The sequence below is a fragment of the Balaenoptera physalus genome (assembly GCF_965194825.1).
Source record: "Balaenoptera physalus genome assembly, chromosome: 15".
In the NCBI taxonomy this organism is placed as follows: domain Eukaryota; kingdom Metazoa; phylum Chordata; class Mammalia; order Artiodactyla; family Balaenopteridae; genus Balaenoptera; species Balaenoptera physalus.
Window position 1 is genome coordinate 43,711,828 of NC_138894.1, and position 16,553 is coordinate 43,728,380.

The 16,553-nt window shown below is 37.6% G+C and overlaps 1 protein-coding gene and 1 long non-coding RNA gene across 5 annotated transcripts in view; one reads left to right on the top strand and one right to left on the bottom strand.

Annotated features, from left to right (window-relative positions):
* PELI1 (pellino E3 ubiquitin protein ligase 1) overlaps positions 1–16,553 on the top strand; it is a 130,409-nt gene that overhangs the window by 95,680 nt on the left and 18,176 nt on the right. Inside the window, exon 1 of one of the 4 annotated variants that reach the window (XM_082426643.1) lies at positions 7,952–8,169. The exons of the other annotated variants lie outside the window; for them this stretch is intronic. The gene's annotated coding sequence lies outside the window, so the exon portion shown is untranslated. Of the gene's footprint in view, positions 1–7,951; positions 8,170–16,553 lie in introns of those variants that run through there. 4 annotated transcript variants of the gene reach the window in all.
* On the bottom strand, positions 10,389–14,814 carry LOC309643718. The gene is made up of 2 exons (XR_014254025.1): positions 12,704–14,814; positions 10,389–12,405 (listed from the first exon to the last, which is right to left on the bottom strand). It is a non-coding gene; the product is annotated as an uncharacterized lncRNA (long non-coding RNA).

The following is a 16,553-nucleotide window of genomic DNA, read 5'->3' on the forward strand; positions in this document are numbered from 1 at the left end:
AGGAAACCTCAGAAGAATTCTAGGAGGAAAAGGTGTTTTCCCTAATTTTAATGACTCCTTTAAGATAAGAATATTTTTCATTTAATCTTTGTATCTATAACTCCTGGCACAGTACCTGATCCATAGTAGGCCCTTCATAAATGTTTACAGAACTAACCTTAACTTTAGAAATTTCAGGATAGACAGTGTTATTTTTCTGGCCTTTAAAACTGTACTCTCCCCCAACCCCCCAGCACACACACACACCTTTGTATGTCAGTTTTGATACAAATAGGTTTTCAGTTTTGAATGTGAAGAAAACTGATGTTTTTCATCTACCCAATCTTAGCTTGAACTGAAATTACTTGAAAGGGAACTCGATTTAACAGCATTCCTTCTTTTCAGGTATCTGGTGTACAGAATATAAATTCTAAACCAAAGGGATGGGAAGAATCTGGTTTTATCTGAGGTGACTGATGGGAAAAAAGTCAATAAACTAAGGTGGAGAACCAGTTTGAAAAAAGGATCTCTTCCTGTCTAGTGGTCATTCCTAACAAATGTATTAGAGGGAAGCTAAATTCTGACTTTCAAATGTTAACTGAGGCAACAACCTAGACTTTCCAGGTTAGTTCCAATTTCAGGTACAAAATTACTTTGACAACAAGGAGAAGAACTGTGGTTAGCAAAATTGCAGTTGTTGCAGTCAAGGTCTGGTTGGAAATAGAGTTTGAGAAAAACAGTTAAAGCAGCATTAAATAAATATACTTTTAACACGACGAAGTTCCAAAAGGCATCCACTTGCGATTCATCAGTGTTAAAAACCTGACTCACTTAACATTGTTTAAGAAACATTGCTGTGATGCTCATAATCTACTAAAGCATAGTCTCCAAACAAACTTATACAGAATCGTACTCTGAAAAGTTTTCAAACCAACTCTTAATGGCTTGAAATTGGATGAGTTTTGTGCTTTTGTTCTCCCGTGTTTTATTGTTATTGTTTAATAAATATCAGCAAAAGGGTTATGTAACAACCTGGGCTTTTGCAAGTTAATATGCTTTAAGAGAATGTTTTTTCTGGTCTTGGTAGCCTATCCACTATTGAAAAAATATAGTGTAAAGAGATTTTATCTATTGTCAAGATATAAAGAGGAATCAATAATTGTTGTCATACTTTTTCTTTATGCTGAACTGACTTTTTTAAACTGAGGTTTTAGATTTTATTGTACAAATATTAAAAATCATAACAGATGAGTGATTTCTTTAGTTTCCTTCCAATCTACCCCAGCCAGCCTCTCATTCTTATAGGTAAACTCATCCTTGGTCAGGTTTGTCCTGGTTCTCAGTACCTAAAAATATGAAAACCATATCCAACATCAAACAGATTCCTTTTGATCAATTTGGCCTGGCTAGTTTTAAAAAGTTTAATAAGCATCTTTCAGCTTTATATACAGCTTTGTACTTTATTTACATACTTGCCTTCCAGAAACATGTGTGCAACTGATCTCACTTAAGGAGAGAGCCACATTACTAATCTGTTCTTGATCCATCAACCTGAGAAAAAGGAAAGGTACAAATCCTCCCTGTGTGGCTTTCCCTCTGGGAGAAATTGACAATTAACATACACAAATGCTGAGGGAGCCCACACCAACCTTCTGTATTCATCAATATAGATTTTCATAAATAAACAGTAAAAAATTTTGAGGAGAATCAGTAACTAGAAAAGGAGCCATGCTGCTTGTGTCCTTGTGGGCTTTCTATGGCTTACATCATCCATTTCATCTTAATGAATTGGCATATATTTCCCTCTTCAGATTAACTTCTCTTATATCAGTTTAATCTGTTCGGAAAGATAACTCTTTCTTCGACATGACTTCCCAAGAATCCCCAAAATGAATTTTATGTGTTTACTACAGCCTATATTTTGGGTCAGACTATCCCAGCATTCTACCCAAATTTGGCAAAAACCCATTTTACCATAATGTAGTAATAAGCAGACTAAAAAATTTAATTTGACGTAATATGTTCTTTTTATCCTAGACATTGTGGCCAGACATCTTTTGGCCCTGGCTTGATTGATTGGTTGACTTTTGCTGTGTAGAATGGTAGACAGGATGTGTGTTTAAACTCAGATGTCAGCTTTTGCCACTTAGTTTCTAAATGACCTTGAGCAAATTATTTTGCCTGATTTCCTTATCTGTCATAAGACAGTTGTAAAGATTGAGTTTAACAAATGTAAAGTTCTTACCAGCTACATAGTAGGTAATACAAGTTTGTTCTCTTCCTTTTCTGAAAGCTTTATTTAAAGACTTTGGACTAACTCCAGAGTAAAGTTCAATCTCTACCCAGACTCTTAAGGCCCACTATATCAGGCACTTCTTTACCTTTCAGCTCTATCTCATTCAGTTATTAAACATTTATCAATGCTTGCTGATACAGTCACTGAGCTTACAGAAGGTTACATGGTCCCTGATTTCCAGGCTTACTGTTTATTGGTCTCCTAACCAAACCCTTCACTCCTGGGAACCTACCCTTTCCTGAGCACACAATACATTTTTTCCACTTGCCTTTTTTAACCTTGATGCATGTTGTTTCTCCCACCTGAAATGCCTTTTCCCCACTTATCAGAATCTAGACTGTCTCCCAAGGCCCAGCTCAAATACCGGTCATTCTATGACGCTTTCCCTGGGTCCTCTCCACCAAAGTGGTAACACTTTTCTTTGAAGTCTTACCTTATCTGTTGTCTTTTGTTTTAATGTGGTACCTGTCCTTTACTGATTTGGGTTGGACTGACTGATTTACACCTTTTTTTTCATAACTGTAAGTAAATGAGAGGTAGTATAGGGAATCATACCTTTTGCATTAGTTTGCATACTCCTATTGCTTCTGGCATTGTAGTGAATGCTCAATAGTATGTTGGATTAGTAATTGCATTATTAGACTCTAGATGTGACTCTAGATGTAAAAGTAAGGAGACCACAGGCCTCAGTTTGAAAATTACTCAAACATCTAAGTTGATTAAAGTCAAGGAAGCCCGTAATTGCTGTTGTTAGTAGAAGAAATCATTAATAAGCATTTAATGGAATCTAGAATGTTGAGAGAAGGGTGGCTCTTCATAATCCTGTTGTGGAGAGATACCATCATCAGTTAATTTTCTAACTGTTTTCAGCTATTCAGCCAAATAAGACTATATAAGCTGTTTAATACTTTAAATATTTCAATAATACTTCCCTTTATAATAAACTGGTAAACGTTAAGTGTTTTCCTGAGTTGTGTGAGCCATTCTAGTAAATTATGGAGCATGAAGAGGTAGTCATGGGAACCCCCAATTTATAGCAGAATTAAGGGTTGCCTGGGATTTGCAGCTGGCATCTGAAATGGGGCCCTTCTGTAGGACTGAGTCCTTTAACTTGTGGGATCTGAGCTTACTCCAGGTGGATAGCGTCAGAATTGAATTGATTTCTTGGGCACCCAGTTGGTGTCAGAGAATTGATGAGTTGGTTGGTGTTCGAGGAAACACCAGTCACTCACACTCGCTGAAGGTGATGTAAGATGTCAGCAAAACCAAACCAAAAAAAAAGCCAAAAAACCTGTGTCTGCAGTTAAAGGTAGATTGAAACAGAATGTGAAATTAGAAATTCCAAGCCTAATTGTGAATTTTGAGATTCCTGGTACAAAAAGCAGTTGGTTTGGGAAAGTCTTCAGCTCTGTTTGTGAAAACTTGTATATCTTGTAGAACGTTCAAATGATTGTTTCCCTCAGTTTCTATGGTTCAGGAAGTAGCAAGTTCAAGGTCAGTATTTGAATTCCAGGTGCATGCTAGCATCCAGTGATCTTGAGTTTATGGCGGGTTTTTTTGTTTGTTTTTTTTTAATGTGGTAATGCTTTCTTTCTCTCTTTGTTATTATAATAGCTTCATTGAGATGTAATTTATATACCATACAGTTTAACCAACGTAAAATGTATACTTCAGTGGTTTTTAGTATAGTCATGGAGTTGTGCAACCATCATCACAATCAATTTTGGAACATTTTCATCACCTGAAAAAGAAACCCCATAGCATTTAGCCATCACCCCTTCCCAACCCCCCCCCCCATCCCAGCCCTAGGCAACCACTAATCATACTTTCTGTCTCTGGATTTGCCTACTCTGGACATTTCAAATAAATGGAATTGTAATATGTAATCCTTTGTGGTTGCCTTCTTTCACTTAGCATAATGTTTTCAAAGTTCATCCATGCTGTAGCATGCATTAGTATATTATTCGTTTTTATTGCCAAATAACGTTCAGTTGTATGGATGTGCCACGTTTTATTTATCCATTCATCAGTTGATGGACATTTGGGTTGTTTCCACTTTTTGGCTATTAAGAATAATACTACTATGAACATTCGTGCACAAGTCTTTGGACATATGTTTTCATTTCTCTTGAATATATACCTAGGAGTGGAATTCCTGGGTCATGTGATAACCTTGTGTTTAATCTCTTGAGGAATTGCCAGACTGTTTTCCAAAGTGACTGCACTTTTTACTTTCCTACCAGCAGTGATTTTGATTTTGATTTTGATTTTGAATTTTCCACATCCTCGACAATATTTCTTTTATGGATGATAGCCGAGCTAGTGGGTGTGAAATGGTATCTCAGTATGGTTTTGATTTACCTTTCCCTAATGGCTATTGATGTTGAGCTTTTTTTTTTTCCTGTAGTCATTGGTCATTTGTATGTCTTTGGAGAAATCTTTTTCAGATTCCCTTACCAAATTTTAGTTGGATTATTTATATTTTTATTATTTAATTACAAGAGTTCTTTATATATCTGTACCTGGATATAGATATGTATACCATTCTGTGGGTTATCTAATGCAGTGCTTTTGATATCTAGATTTCTTTGGTTTGTTTAGGGAGACTTCCAGGTTAGCAAAGCCGACAAAGTGGGAGTGTGACCAGTTCTGGGAGGCATGACCCATCTGGTGAGCAAAAAGAAACAAATCTCCATGGTATGCACATCATCAAACTTTTATTTGTCTAATTTTCAGCTTTTTCTTTGTGGTATAAAGTAACAACACACAGCAAAAAATAGAGCTAAAGGTATAAATACTTGGCCATCTCATGTGATTATACTATGGTACAAGGTATGAGTTACTTGTTAGCTGACTGCTCTGTTCTTAAGTGTTTGTGGTATTGCCTCCAAAACTAATGAAACAACCTAACAGAAGTCAAAAGATCTATTAGCTGGCTCCACTACTTAGTCCTATGACTTAATCAAATACCTTACCCTCTCTGGTTGTAGATTTTCCTCATCTATAAAATGAGGGAATTGAAAATTGAGTAAGCTGATAGGATATTCGTTAGGGTTCTTTCCGGCTTTAATATGTGGTTATATGATACAGTAATACCAGTGACTTTTTTCTTCTTCTTCTTCCTGCCCCTAAACAAGGAAGACATGCCTTGTTGAAAAATCTTAGGCCCCAAATACCTTTTCCTCAAAAGGATGAGAGTTAGATGCATTTGGCAAGTATAAAACCGGGCACATGTAGATATTCAGTAAACGCTTATTGTGGAATAGCCAAGGCCATCTATGTGAATTTGCCTTATGGGTTAGAGGAACATGACATAGCTGTTACCGGTGAGGTGGAACTAAAGGATGAAATAATGTATAAGCCTGCTGTGGGTGTGGCTAGAGGTAAAGGGACTAGGAGGAATGAGTCCTTGATTGCATCCTCAGAAGTATTCGGAGATCATTAGGGGAGAAGCAAGCTCTCAGAGAGGTCAGTTGTGTCCAAAGGTAAAATCAAAACCTAAAATACAACACATAAGAAAAACAGGACGTGAGAAAAGAAACATCTGAAAAAGGCATAGAAATTGTGAGGTAAGTACACTTTGTTTTGTTTAGTTTTCTTCTGGATTGATTTTTTAAAGTTTTCAGGGTACTGAAAGTTTTTTCTTGGTCTCTGAGCCCAACTGAGATAAGTGCCAGAAGTTCAGATATTGTAGGTGAAGACAAGGAAGTTTGACACCTGTATGCCAAGGCAGATATGGAAGAAGAGTGGGGGTAAGGTCATTGAGATTAAGGTCCATCTGCCAGAGTTTGGTAACTTTGATTCCTACCAGCCAACAAAGCTACTTAATGTTTTATTTTTGTATTTGACTGGCTTCCATGATGTTATTTAATCAGACATCATTGTAAATAAATCGCATGTGAAAAGAAAAAAGAAAAAGAAAAACAAACAGGTAACTAGTCAATTCAAATTGGGAAAGAAAAACTTAAAAATTTAATTCTAGCCCTTTTCCCTTATGAATATGGGTCTTTGTCCCATTTAAAAATTGCTCATCATACTCACTTAGTAAATAGGGAGGTTTTGTCCTTAACGTCTTCTTAGAGCTCTTTAAGAAAAATATATGCCTTCAGGAGATTATTTGATATAAACACAGAGCTTGAAATATGTAAGGAATTTTTATACTCTCAATGCTCTATTTTTAATCATTAAGGTAAGTCATTATGATAGTATATGAGCTATTGATATATTGACTGCCTTAGGAGCTGAGCAGGAAATACACTCCCAAAATTAAGAGGTCAATATATTGGTCTAAAGAATGGCAGGTCCTCAGGTTTTGTTGTGGAATCAAGTTTAAGGCATAGTCAATAACAACTACATTCTGTTTAGTATTAAGTATTGGACCTGTCATGTCCGGCTTCTTGAGCAGTTTCATCAGCCTAGAAGCACATGACAGGGCAGGATCACCAAATAGCAAAATGTTAGAATATGCCCAGATCATTTTTACAAATAGGTTTCCTGAACTGAACATGTATCTACGTTGGACAAAAGCAGACTACCTGAGCAGATTTACTTTACAGTAACCTAAGTGGGCCTGCTGCCAGCAGAATGAGCAAAAGAAACAGTATGCAGATTTACACAAGAATAGCTTCAGGGGATGTGACACAGTTACGGAATTCTGGGTAGCAACAGAAGTAGACTTGTAGCTATAAGCTAGAAGAGGGTTCATTTTGTGACAAGATATTATTAGACCTAGGGCTACCAAAAGTATTTTTGTGTAAGAGCATACGCCCCCTAGACTCAAGCTGAACAACACTTTAGTGGGTGAAGAGTATAGATGGTTTGCATATGCAGCTTATTGAACAGGTATGGAGCAGAATTTGCTCGTGTGACTTAATTTAGCATGCTTAAAAAAATCTTAAATGTAATTAAGCACAAAACAGGTTCACCTTTGGCTGTGTAGAAGAATATACAAGTTACATGTGTAACCCTTCACCATAAGGAAACACATTTCTTAAGAAAAGGTACAGGGGAATTTGGAGAAGCAGGCAGTAACTCCTCAAATGAAGCTTATGAGTAGGATGATCTAAAAGCAGCTGAAGTCAGTAAGTCAGGTGCCTTCAGTAGCTATTTGGTGAAACTTGTACAATCCCAACTCCCTCTGGGTACTGCTATCATTTCTCCATGTTTATGAACACCCAGTGAATCTATTTTAAAGTATAAAGCTGGAAATAGACAAGCATGATCAATTAAAAATATGATTGAATGTTCACCTGTTCTTATGCCTGGGATCATGTGGTTTTTTATAACAAGGCCAAAAAAATCTGCTTCATTTGATAGTTCTAAAAGGGTACTCTTTCTTTACATATGAGTGGTATTGATTCTTCTGTTTTTTTTAAATGGAGTGTTTCTTTCTTAACAGATTGAGTATTATACTAAATCTGTTAAAATAGGCTATTATTCTTATCATGAAAACGTAATTCAGTATCTTATTTATATTTCTGACATTTTTAGAGAGCATTTATGTAGTTCAGTCAGCCTTTTAAGAAATAGAATACTCCCTTTTGAGGTACCTTATTCCATAACTTGAAATTCAGCCAGTGTTAAAAATTGTTCCGTGCTTTCCTCTTACTTCCGTTTCTTCCCTTTTGGGACACAGACTTCCTTAGGGAGGAGGGAAGAGAAGTGAATTCTGAATTCAGCCAATAGAATCTAGAATTACATGGTGTTTACCTATTTTGCATAACACAGGCCCACCCACACATATTATGAAGGTGCTTAAGTGAAAACACTGAGCAGACTGCTATGCTGTGTGTGATTCCAAGGGGAATTGGAAGATGCTTTAGTATTATCTGGATTTTATCCTCTGGTGAGAAGGTTGTTTATCTAACTTGTGATAATAGCGATGGAATAAAGAGGTAGGTGTTCTGTGGCTTAATTTTAAGTGTCACATTGTCAGTGCTTCGGGTTAAAGGTAGGGTTGTTAAAGGAATGATTTGCATTATCAGATGGTTTTATATTTAATTTTTTCACATTTTTTTCACATTCAGTTTTAGAAGTATGTTATGTATAAATTACATTTCCTTCCCTCTTAGAAAAAGGGTTGAATAAATCTCAGGCTCCAAGGATTTTGTGTTTTTAGGGAGGTTTATACTATTAATCTTAACCTCTTATTAGTCTTAAAGAAAGCGTAAGACAAATAACTACAGGGCTTTATTGCCTTTTGACTGTTGGTCAGCAGAAAACTGAAAACTCTTCATTTGCAGTATTTTTCCAATCCAAGCCACAGTATTTAGTTTTTAACATGCTTTGGAACTCAGTGTTGTCCATTGTTTTCTTTTGAATTATTAAATTTGAGAATTACGTTGCTCTCTGAAGGAAATTCTTTGGTAGCCAGAATGATGGTGCTGTCATTGTACTTTGGTTAGCTGTTTACAGCTTATTCAGAATCTAGTTTTTTGACCATAAATCTCCTGAGGTCCTCTCAAAGAGATCTAGGCCTTTGAGATAACTACAGTTTACTATTTAAACATTTTTATAAGTTAGGGAAAATTTATAAAGAATTTTTGTAAATATTGAGTCTTGCTTTATAAGAATTTTAGGTAATGTCTCTACCTGAATGTTTTGTTGTTCTTCTCTGATGTGTTAGGAAGAGATTTAATAATTTTATATCTGATGATTGACTGGGGGGGGGTGCGGCGAGTAAGGCTCTTTCTGCTAAAAGATGAACAGTTATAAGTTCCCAGCAGTGTTCTTTTCTGAAGCCTTTTATTTTCATTAAAAGAAAAGGTATAACTAAGATTTTTTAAATTGAAAATTCATGAAAAAACTGAATGTTTGCTAGAATAGTGACATGCTGCCCAGTAATGTGTGTTCATTTTTTATCAGATTTTCTAATCTATTCGTGAGGGGGAAGTATTCACTCTCTTGTGTATGTATACAAGAAGTCAGCGACGAGAAGAGTTGTAAATTAGGAGGAAAAATTGATCATAATAAGTTACCTAATTGGGGTATTTGTAATGTGATACTATAACAGTAATCAGAGTAGAAAGAGGAAATTTGTAGAAATATCCAAGCTATATGTATGTATTATTTTCCTAATAAAGAGTTAAATAGGAATACCATACTGAGTGATTTAAAATATTCACTCTGCTAAAAAATAGATGTTCTTAGCTTCCCACACACAATGTCTCTAAATTACTGCTATAAAAATTTATGGGGAAAACATTATGATTTGGTCAGAGAAAGATCAGCTGCTGTTACTTTTGAGAACTTTTCATGAACCAAAGAAAAATTAAAACTCATAACATGAAACTCTTGTTCATTAGTGAGATTATAATAGTTGTCATCTTTTAACAATGACTTCTCTCTATGGATAGCTGATTTTACTGTTAGAAAAAATATTGGAGATTCATTTGTAATTTGAATTTTCAACTACATTTCTCTTTTTCTACTCCTTTTTGATAGAGCTTATGGAATTGTGAAACTATAAAAGAGTTAAAGTTAACTTCCCTGTAAGAGCAAGAAATACATAAATCTTATCTGATTTAGATGTAGTTTTTTCCACTATTGAGAATCAATCATTTGTATAGCATTCAACCTTGAAACTAATTGCAGTGATCTTTGAGGCTTTTGAATATATTTCAGGGTGTGTTATATATTATGAGCAGTAGAAGATTAGAACTTTCTACATGGTATCAAAGTTACCTACAAAGAACTGATTATAAACATTTGTTTAGATACTGAGAAATTAAGATGCATCTCTGAGGAAATAATTAAATATTAAGTGATGAGGCAGCATCACCATAAATTAACAGTTATTATCAAGACCAACTTTGTATGCCTAACTAAATACATTTAACAAATACTTGATTTTTTTTTTTTTAACATGGCATTAGAACCTTGAAAATCACTGGTTTAACTTTCACAGTTTGAATAATTTTAAGAGACTCAAAATTCTATGACTTGGATATTTTGTGAGCGAATCAAGCAGATGACCCAACATACAAATCTCCGTTCAGCTTTGTTGTTCGCATTCAGTTCTGGTGACAAATCCTATGAGGTGTGGAAAACATTACCCCCATTTTTAAAATTTATTTATTTATTTTTGCTGTGTTGGGTCTTCGTTTCTGTGCAAGGGCTTTCTCCAGTTGCGGCAAGCGGGGGCCACTCCTCATCGCGGTGCACGGGCCTCCCACTATCGCGGCCTCCCCCGCTGCGGAGCACAGGCTCCAGATGCGCAGGCTCAGCAGTTGTGGCTCACGGGCCCAGTTGCTCCGCGGCACGTGGGATCCTCCCAGACCAGGGCTCGAACCCGTGTCCCCCGCACCGGCAGGCAGACTCCCAACCACTGCGCCACCAGGGAAGCCCCTACCCCCATTTCATAGATGGAAGATTATGTGTTATAGGACTGGTTTGTAGGTTTGAGAATTCGTGAAGGACCATGGATATAGCCCTCATGACTGTCAAGGGCCAGAGTTCTCAGGGTTGGCCCTAAGCAGTCATAGCTTAGTCCTTCACAAGTCTCTCTTCTAGTTTGAAGAAAACAGTATCATAATGAAATAATTAGTGAATAATTCAGGAAAGTATTTGACTTTTTATTTCTTTAAAATAAAATTTTCAAAATTTTATTTTAAATGAAATCTGTCAAAATTACCCAGGGCTGATGCTTCCCAGCTCTTCTTTCTTCCAGCTCCCCTTTCTATTCCCTTTTATACACTCTTTAAGACCAGGATTAATGTGTGTAGGTGGCTAGAACTCAAATTCAAATACTGTTAGAGGTTTCAGTGTAGAGCATTAATTCAGAAGCTATTGATATAATTCCATATACAAAGTGTTTTCTAATGATGCCACCTAGAGCATTCAATAGTAAATTGCCCTTATGTCGTAACTTTTTAAAAAAGAAAAACCTGTGAAGCATGATTCTGCCAAATTCAGATCAGTATGCATCACTTTTGTTCAGGTATCAGTCCAGTGAGTGTCCACAGTTTTGTAGTAACAACTTTATTCACCAAAGAGGCTGTGGATGGGACAGTTACACATCAGAGAGAGGACATGAGACCAGACACTGTGACTTGACAGGGCCAGCATAAATGGAAATCTTGAACCTTTAGGTTGTGAGAGGGCTGAAAGGAAGCAGACTTTGAATCATGAATTCATTTTTTTAATTAAATTTTTTGTTTTTAAATTTGTATTAAATTTGGAGGGCTATTTTGTTTTCTATTTTTATTGTCTTTTTTTAAAATTTTTATTTTGTTTATTTATTTATTTTTGGCTGTGTTGGGTCTTCGTTTCTGTGCGAGGGCTTTCTCTAGTTGCGGCGAGCGGGGGCCACTCCTCATCGCGGTGCGCGGGCCTCTCACTATCACGGCCTCTCTTGTTGCGGAGCGCAGGCTCCAGACGCGCAGGCTCAGTAGTTGTGGCTCACGGGCCTAGTTACTCCGTGGCATGTGGGATCTTCCCAGTCCAGGGCTCGAACCCGTGTCCCCTGCATTAGCAGGCAGATTCTCAACCACTGCGCCACCAGGGAAGCCCTAAAATTTTTATTTTGAAATAATGTTAGCCTTACAGAAAAATTGGAAAAATAATGCAGTGAGTTTACATAATACCCTTTACTCAGCTTCCTCTAATGTTGACAATCTATATAACCAGGGTATATTTATCAAAACCAGGAAATTAACATTGGTACAATATTGTTCACTAAACTATAGGACATATTCAAATGCCAGTTTTCCACTAATGTCCTTTTTCTGTTCCAGGATCCAATTCCTGATCCCATATCCCATGTAGTTGTTGCATCTCCTTAATCTCCAATCTGGGAGTTTCTTAGTCTTCCCTTGTTTTTCATGACCGTGGCACTTTGAGTACTGATAGTTATTTTGTAGACTGTCTGTCAATTTGCGTTCGTCTCATGTGTTCTCCTGATTAGATCTAGGTTATACATTTTTTGGCAACATAACCACCGAAGTGATGTGGCTTTAGTGCATCATAATCAGGGAATACATGCTATCAAAATGTTTTATTACAGATAACGTTAACCTTGATCAGTTAGTTAAGATGGTGTCTCCCAGGTTTCTCCCACTGTGAAGTTACTGTTTTCTCCTTTATAATTAATAAGCATATTGGGGGAGGTACTTTGAGGCTATTGTTATTGCCTTTTTATTTATTTATTTATTTTTATTTTTGGCTGTGTTGGGTCTTCGTTTCTGTGCGAGGGCTTGCTTTAGTTGCAGCAAGCGGGGGCCACTCTTCATCGCGGTGCGCGGGCCTCTCACTATCGCGGGCTCTCCTGCTGCGGAGCACAGGCTCCAGACGCACAGACTCAGTAGTTGTGGCTCACGGGCCTAGTTGCTTCGCGGCATGTGGGATCTTCCCAGACCAGGGCTCGAACCCGTGTCTCCTGCATTGGCAGGCAGATTCTCAACCACTGCGCCACCAGGGAAGCCCAATTGCCTTTTTAAAATGCGTGTAATTTGGTCAGCGTTTTAATAAAAATAAGGACTAGAGAAAACCCAGATTATTCTAGAGTAATCTAACTGTCCAAAAATAATCATTGCACAATACTATTTGTGGAACATGGACTCCATATTCCATTTTTAATTTCATAGGTTGGTATAGATTTCAAGTGGTTGAGAAAAATCCATTTTATTCATTTTTTTCAAATTTAAATTTTATCCAAGGGACTTTTAAACTCAGCTTTAAAATTGAATTACTAAGAAAATTTAAATAGTCAATATTATAGAAGTTTATCCCATATTAGGACTATACCATTTATGTAAACTCTCACTCTTTAGTACATTATAGTAGGAAAAGAGTTGGGGGCTTTTCTTGTTTGTTGTTTAGTTTCCCAATGTAGTTCTTTCCTCCCCACCCCCCATGAACTTTTCATTTTATTTTTTATTTTTTATTTTTTTTAACATCTTTATTGGAATATAATTGCTTTACAGTGGTGTGTTAGTTTCTGCTTTAAAACAAAGTGAATCAGTTATACATATACATATGTTCCCATATCTCTTCCCTCTTGCATCTCCCTCCCTCCCACCCTCCCTATCCCACCCCTCTAGGTGGTCACAGAGCACCGAGCTGATCTCCCTGTGCTATGCGGCTGCTTCCCATTAGCTATCTATTTTACATTTGGTAGAGTATATAAGTCCATGACACTCTCTCACCCTGTCACATCTCACCCCTCCCCCTCCCCATATCCTCAAGTCCATTCTTTAGTAGGTCTGTGTCTTTATTCCCATTTTGCCACTAGGTTCTTCATGTCCTTTTTTTTTTTTTTTTCCTTAGATTCCATATATATGTGTTAGCATACTGTATTTGTTTTTCTCTTTCTGACTTACTTCACTCTGTATGACAGACTCTAACTCCATCCACCTCATTACAAATACCTCCGTTTCATTTCTTTTTATGGCTGAGTAATATTCCATTGTATATATGTGCCACATCTTCTTTAATTTTATTTATTTGGTTGCACTGTGTCTTAGTTGCAACAGGTGGGCTCCTTAGTTGCAGCTCGCCGGCTCCTTAGTTGCGGCATGCGAACTCTTAGTTGCGGCATGCCTGTAGGATCTAGTTCCCTGACCAGGGATCGAACCCAGTCCCTCTGCATTTGGAGCGTGGAGTCTTAACCACTGCTTTTTTTTTTTTTTTTTTTACTTTTCATTTTAAACTCGGTTGTTTCCACAGTTCCAGAGTACTAGCTAGAGTTTGAGTTGTAACCTTGGTTTTCTTATCTATTAAACAAGGAATATAATAGTTCCTACCTCATAAGGTTGTTCTGGCATTAAATCAGTTGATACATGTAAAGTATTTAGAACAGTGCTTGGCACGGAGACAGAACCCAGGAAGTGTTGGACACTATGAAAAAAGGGTAGCACAAGCATGAGTTGCCTGCCAGTGTTGGATGCTGACTTTAGAAAAACTATAGAATTTCCAACGAGTATACTTTTATCAGATGTTTTATGTTCCAAGTAGCTATCTAATCCCACTGAATTTGCTGCATTCTGCAGAATTTTCTTTGCGACTTTAGTGGTTAAATCTAGGGGAATTTCTAGTCTTGCTTTCTGAGAAGTATATTATCATTTTAGGAACTTTGGTAGTCTAAAAGAGTTGAATACAGGCCAAGCATGGGCAGAGACAGTAAAAATGTTTGAGTCCTTAGTTGTGTCTTTTAAAATACATTTTCTAGATGTGGGGAATTAAGTGATCATTTTGGAGTAGGGTGGCAAGGTTGTATTTAAACCCCCTTCCCCCAGTCAGGAATACTGCCCTGCACTTTTCTCTTGGCTGTCACTTTTCTGGGGGTGCATGAAGGCTTCTGTCCCTAGGCTATCTGGACTCTCTTCTAATACATGTTTTTTTCTTCCTGGTGGTGCCAGGAATTTATCTTAGTGTAATACCCTGCTTTTCCCCTTGGGTTCCTTTCTCCCCTCCTCATTTTTAAAATAAGCGTGCAAAGTCCACTATTTACTGATGTTTTTATTGTTGGTCACTACCAGGAAGCAGGGTTGACAAATACAATGAGCACTGAGGAAGTGACAAAGTTTCAAATCTCAAAAAGCCCTAGTGGGCTTCCCTGGTGGCGCAGTGATTGAGAATCTGCCTGCCAACGCAGGGGACACGGGTTCGAGCCCTGGTCTGGGAAGATCCCACATGCTGCGGAGCAACTAGGCCCGTGAGCCACAACTACTGAGCCTGCGCGTCTGGAGCCTGTGCTCCGCAACAAGAGAGGCCGCGATAGTGAGAGGCCCGCGCACCGCGATGAAGAGTGGCCCCCACTTGCCGCAACTAGAGAAAGCCCTCGCACAGAAACGAAGACCCAACACAGCAAAAATAAATAAATAAATAAATTTATTAAAAAAAAAAAATCCCTAGTCATAATTGCATAGTTGTGACTAGTGTATGCTGGAGTATAACTTGTCTAGAGTTTATTATACTTTTTAATCTCTCTCCTAAATGGCCCCATAATAGGGTCTCTTACTCTTATTTAGGAGTCAGCCCCACCCAACCTTGTTTGGGGTGTGATTAGTGGTATCAAAAAACCTGGACTACTTAACTTGTAGGAGTGTCAGTCTTCCCATTTATCAAATGGGGATAAATGATTATACTTGGTATAGTTGTGATAGAAATTAAATGAGTTAATGTATGTTTAATTAATACATGGGTTTCAGCCAGCTCTGCCAAATATTACCTGTGTGGCCTTGAACCAGTCATTGGCCCTTCTGACTGACAACTTCTGTTCCCTATCTGGAAAATGGAGTTAATAAGACTTTCCTACCTAATTCACATGGCTATTGTGAAGGTCAAATAAAATAATCTTATGAGAAAGCACTTTGCTAATTAACATTCTGTGCAAGTACAAAATAGACCTTAATCTAAGTTTGATTCAGATTGATACGCCTTTTGATTTAAAAGCATTCCCCTATGCTTTCCAAAGCCTACTTCTAGTTTCTCTAGGTATGGGTCCCCTAGGTCAAGAAGATATTTCCTTATCTGGCCTCCACAGATTAGCCTTTCTCTAAATGTCAGGCTACCCAGCACTGGCCTTATAGCTACTTCTTTGGCCAGTCCCTTCAACCACTTGAGAGAGGTTGCTACAATACTAAAATATTTTAAATGCACAGAAATATTAATAATTAATCGCCATCAAGGTAAGATGATAGTTCTCCCATTCTCACTTCCAGCCACTCTTATCAAGTCTAATAAAATACTGAAACTGCAGCTTCAAAGCCATTGCCTTCACTATCACAAGGCTTAGTAATAACCTTTTAAGACATCAGTATGATTATGGTAGTAAGCAAATGTTTGTTAAATACCTTGATATGTGCCAAGCATTATACCAAAAGTATGGGAAATTCCTCTCTGAAAAAAACTGTTATCCCGTTTGTTCTCAGTGGCTCTGAGGGTGAAGAAGGATGGGGAGGAAGATAGGGGATGGAGTGTGGGAAGGTGAGACATTTTTGATATTACAACCAGGGGTGCTGCTGAACTTCTTAAAATGCACAGGCCAGCCCCCTGCCCCCATGTCAAAATGTCAGTAGTGCCAAGGCTGAGAAACCCTAGTTTAGAGGAACAAATACTATCTGTGGGAAAGATGTTCGTTGCTTTCCCATCAGGATGAAAATAACGTTATCCCTGTAGCTGATAGAATATCAGCATGTCATTTGGCCACCTTAAAGGGGGAGGCTGGGAGTTTGTCCAGGGGGTGCCCTGTATCCTGAGAAGGGGAACATGGCCTTAACTTCCTTCAGTGCTATATTCAGAAGCCAGAAGACACCGACAGAAAGTAAAGTAGTAACCT